Genomic DNA, 5,673 nt, shown 5'->3' on the forward strand with positions numbered 1-5,673 from the left:
GCTGAACCAGCACTTGGTATGCACTTGGGCAGGTTAGGACACCTCCATGCCTCAGTTGCCTCATCTGGAAAATGGAGATTATAATTAGCATCTACCTATAGGGTGGTTGTGATGATAACATGAACAAATGTAGAAAATGGGCAGTACAGAGCCTAGCACTTAGCAAGCACTATTTAAATGTTAGCTTTCGTCCATCTTAGAGGTGTGTTGTCAGGGCCGGCAAGTGGCGTGATGGTTGAGGCGCTGGACTCCCACATGGCCGACTGCTGTTTGGTTTTCAGACCTGGCAGCTTGCTTTCTCACTTTCCCTCTTTCTCTCTCTGGTCAAATTGAAAAAAAATAATAATAAATTAAATTAAATAATTCTTTTTAAAAAAAGGCGTGTTGCTAAAGAAAATTAATCAGCATTGCATACACTTGCGTGAGGCTTCACAAGTGACATATTATCTGTATACACTGATAACCACACTAAATATCATACCATTTTCATTCCTATTCTCCAATATTAAAGCCTCTGTGCTTTTCAAAATCCATAGATTGGTATTCTATAGCATGGGAGGTGGGATACATTCATCATCTTAATTGAACAATTGAACAGGAATTACATCTGTGCTCAATTTCATTTCCTTTTGGAGAGTCATGTATGTTCTCATACATCTTCCTCGGTTCTGTAATATAGGCTCTTGAATGAACAAAAGTGTCCTTTCAGGTAATGGATTTGCCCGAAGAATGTCCCTGTTGATTCTGAGACTTTAGGATTGAAAGCTATTCTCAGAATCTAGAACGGAATTAGGCCATGTCTTTTCTATTATTTTTAATCATACATTCTTGAATGATGATATAGGCCAAAAGACCCTTCAGTACAATGGCTACATTTTAGCTACAATTAAATCTATCTATTTAAATTAATAAAATGTCATCAGAAAAAATCATCAAGAATAGTAAGATCTTCTCCCTGAAATTCAGATTCTATCAATCTATTTGGTCTCTCTGATAAATGTGATTAGTCTGTAGACCATTCTCACTTTTGTAGAGTATTGCTTTTCTAGAAAAGAGGCCATAAGTCAAAATTATGTAAGTCAAAAATTATTTTTCCACAGATACAAAGTCATATTAGGACATTAAATTCCTAACCAAATGTTCAATGTCCAACTTTTTATTAAAATGGATCTAAGGATTATATTTAGTCGATGATGAATTATACACCTAATATATGCTACAAAATATTTGATGACATATATGAGTTTTTTATCTTCCACATAACTTTTGCCTTATTTCATTGCATAAATCTAGAGGTGAAGGAATACCTTCACTGATTCAGAACAGCTCCTATTTCGAAACTGAGACTTAACAAAAGAAGTTGCAAAAGTACTACATGGAGTTACATATGACCTCTCCCAGTGTTCTCTCTGTTAACAAACACATTGCTATAATACACTTATTAAAACCTGAACAGGGACCAGCAGTTAGTGTAATGGCTATGTCACCGAACTCCCATGTAGTCAACCGTGGTTCGACCCCCCGGATGCAGTGGCTTAAACTCACACTGGGTGTGTGCACATGCGTGCCCAAGATCCTGAAGAGAATGGATTGTGGTGTGGCCGTCCCCCCTGGGGGGTAATTTCTTGCTTTCTGTCTCTCTATCTCTCTCTGTCTTTCTGGCGAGCACCCGCGCCCTATAGCAAAAACCTCTCCAAAGTGGGGGGAGGGAGGGGAAACCTGAACATTAACATTCATACCATAAAATTAACTAATTTACAGACCTTATTTGACTTTTTCTAATTGCTCTACTGATGTCCTTTCTCTAGTCCAGGATCCAATCCAGAATCTCACATTACATTTGTAATGTCTCCTAGTTGCTCCAATTTGGAACAATACTCAGTCTCTATAGAGAACAAGTCCGTTACTTTGTAGAATGTCTCTCAGTTTGGCCTTTGCTGATGTTTTCTCATGGTTAGATTGAGGTTATGCATTTTTAGCAAGAATACCACAGAAGCAGGTCTCTGTACATGGCACCAGGGGATACAAAATATCTCTTTATCTTACTATGGTGATGCTAAATTTGATTACTTGATTAAGAGATATTTGCTGGGTTTCTCCATGATAAAGTGACTATTTTCACTTTGCAATTACAAATATCTTGAAGAGGTGTATACCATGAGGGGTCTTTTTAAAGTGTATGGAAAACGTATATCATGAAAAAATTATACAGAAATTATTTTGTCCCCAACATAACTTGTACTGCCTGTCTATTTTTTTTCACCAACTTTTGTGAGGTCCCCTTGTATTTTAAAACTATATAAATACCAATCTCTCATGACACCTTCATCTACTAATTTTAGTATCCATTGATGGTACTCACTTGAAATAATTATTATGGTGGTGTTTTCCAGAGTGATTTTTCTATCTCCATCCATTTTTTTTATATTTTAAAATTGATATTCTATGGTAAGATTAAATGCTTCCTTCCATTTCACTGATTATTTATTCAATTATTTATTATTTTATGAGTTATAATCTATTACTAGAAATACTTATTTTGTTGCTCAGATTGTCCACATTTGTCCTTAGAGACCTCCAGTACAGTTGCCCCTGAGGGAAATCACAGAGGAAATTCTAGACCACTTGAGGGATTTTGAGAAAACTGATCTAGGAACATGTCTTGTTTTGTTACTCACTGTACAAACTTCCTGTAGCAAACACAGGTCTTAGAAAGGAAGTTTTTGGATTCTGTTCAAACCTGGCCAGGAGACAAGGCATTCATTTATGTGTTTACTTCAGTAAACTCAGAAAATATTGACATAGGTTAATATCCTTTGCAGTTCCCCCATTCAAATATACAAAATCACTTTTCTTCTTTCTTAGGAAGGAATTCCTCCCACAGAGGGAGGAACGTCCAATCACATTTATCATTCTTTTCTCCAGTGTTTGATAAATTCATTCCCAAGGGGAAGGTGCACTGCCATCTGACCAGAGACTAAATACTGATTGGGCTGTGCTCTACTACTGGGCAGGGCTTACTGTGCCCTGTGAAAGACATACGAGATGCCCTTCTTCCGCACGCTGTTGCTGTACCTGTGGTGCAAGCTAGTCTGTAACGCTTGCTTGTGGAACAGCCCAGCCACGGGCCCTCTCAGGTCCATTCTTTTCTATTCCAGATAGCCACAAATTCCACCATTCAGTTTTCAAGCAGAAATGAATCAAACACCTTGTCGGGGCCTCCCAATCTAAAACACTCAAAAACGTGGCTTTTTACTGAAGAACTCTGCTTCGGGAAATGTTGAGTGCTTAGCTCGCTGTTAATAAGCAATACTTTGAAATTGTCTGGGTAATGAATGTTCTTGGGGAAGAAATATAAAGGGTGGAAATTGAAGCAGAGAAAGGGCCCAAATCTCAGCATCCTAGAAAAGATACATAATCACTCTCATGCCATCCTTTTTCTTAATCTTCCTCAGTCACATGCTCATCACAGAGAGTCATGCTGACAAGCCTCACCTGCAGTTCAGATGATAGGAAAACACATGTGTAAACTGTAGATCAGTTATGTCAGAATCATCTAAAATGCAGATTTCAGGGTCCCCTGAAGTCCACTTTAAGTGGACTTAACCAGGATAGTAGGTTTCAGGAATCTACATTTTAAGTAGGTGCCCCAGATGTCTTTCATGTGTATTAACTTCAAGAATCACAGTTCTGGGACCGGCAGTTAGCATAATGGCTATGTCGCTGGACTCCCACGTAGTCAACCATGGTTCAAGTCCTGGACCCGGTGGCTTAAACTCACGCTGGGAGCGTGTGCGTACGTGCCCAAGATCCTGAGAGGAGAATGGAGAAGAAGGGATTGCAGCGTGACCATCTCCCCCCGGGGGGGTGGGTGATTCTCACTTTCTGTCTCTCTGTCTCTCTTTCTCTGTCTGACAAGCGCATGCGTCCTATGTCAAAAACCTCTCCAAAAAGAAAAAAAATAATAAAAAGAATCACAGTTCTAAAGAGACTTCACCCAGAATGATAAACACCTCAGCCCAGCTCAGTTGAAACCCCCACACACAACCTCAACAGATAATAAACCTTATCTTTGTCCCACAAGTATCTTACCTCTCCATTTACCCCCCCAACTTTCCTATGCTCTTCCCCTCTCACACTAATAAAAAAAAATTTTTAAATTCTCTTTACAAGCCAAATATATATAGTGACTGAATGATAACAATTAGAATAAATAATAATAATCTGAAAAAAATGAAAGGTTATTTGCTGCTGATGATGATGTGTATAGTGATGTCTTTGTATTGACTGATATGCACGGTAATCATGCTGGAAAAAGAAATGTTATACATTGTAAAGATATATGTGATTAAATGTAATATAAAAGTATATAATAATTATTTTAAAAATCACGGTTCTATTAAATTTAAATAATCGTTTCTAGAATAGATGGTCCAATTCAGGTTATGTGGTACCTCATGCCCCTTCGGCCTGTCTTCCTTCTTGCTAATAATCTTGGGATATTCTAAGTTCTTCATGTAGCCTTCCAACTTGTAGTATTTCCTACCTAAAGGACTGGATTCGCAACCAATCCCCTCATCTCTTGGTAGTTTTCTTGCACTTCCTCATACTCCACCCTATTCTAGGGTGAGGGCATCACTTCAAATCTCAAATCTCTTAGGGACCAGATCCTATTTCCTGCTTGACAAGCTAGATCTGTCAGATTGATACCATACTGTCTTCCTAACTCCCTTTCTACCATTTCACAAAATTCTCCTGTGCTGACACCTACCTGTAAATAAATATTCTAGGGCACCATCTTCCAAGCTGAGACTAAATACCCAAAACCTTTCATTTACCTGGACCTAGGTGCCCTCCCCCTCAAACTCAATGAAACCTCCCTATTAGATCGGTTGTCCCCATTCTCTCCTATCCCTGCTTCAACTTCCTTTCTGCCAAATCAGTTTAGCTGAGATCCCAGTATGCCTGGGATGTCAGCCTACCATTTGCTCTTCTCCATTATTTGTTTATAGAGGGACAAAAGACCAAATCCTGAGATGTGGGGATCAACCTAATTTCCACTACTTGTTTAAGGCAAGAACCAAGTCACATTTTTTTCTCTTAATTTGCTAGAGGGCATATGCATTTGCCAGAAAGACACAAAAAGAAAGTGAGAAAGCACACCCCGACCCCTCACCCCCAGGATGGCACTCTGTAATCCCTTCTCTATTTCTCCTTTCAGGATTTTGGTTATGTATCCACGTGCACCCTGAGTGTTTTTCAAGACACTGGGTCTAGGATTTGAACCATGGGGTTGGTCATGTGGTATCCAGCCACCTTAACCACCATACCATTGGCTGGCCTGTATAATTTTTTATAACCTTATAGTACTTAATATCCAGCCTTGAAATTGGTAATATGAAAGTGCATTGAGAGGTCCTGACTCTGGGTAAGGTGGAGTTTGCACACTCCTCCTATCTCTCCCATTAAGTGGAGCTGCAGAATGCATGGGCAGCCATCTGAGGGCCCATAGAACTAAACAAGAGCAGCTGAACTGGGGGAGAAAATGGGTTTCAATGCACCATCAAACCAGTGGTGAATTTATCATTTTTCTTCCCTACAGGTTTCCCTTGGCCTGGACTCAGGGCCATCTTAAACCCAGAAATGGGCATTGGCATGGACAGAGAGCACCTA

The sequence above is a fragment of the Tupaia chinensis genome, unplaced genomic scaffold (assembly GCF_000334495.1).
Source record: "Tupaia chinensis unplaced genomic scaffold, TupChi_1.0 Scaffold000037_17, whole genome shotgun sequence".
NCBI classification, from domain to species: domain Eukaryota; kingdom Metazoa; phylum Chordata; class Mammalia; order Scandentia; family Tupaiidae; genus Tupaia; species Tupaia belangeri.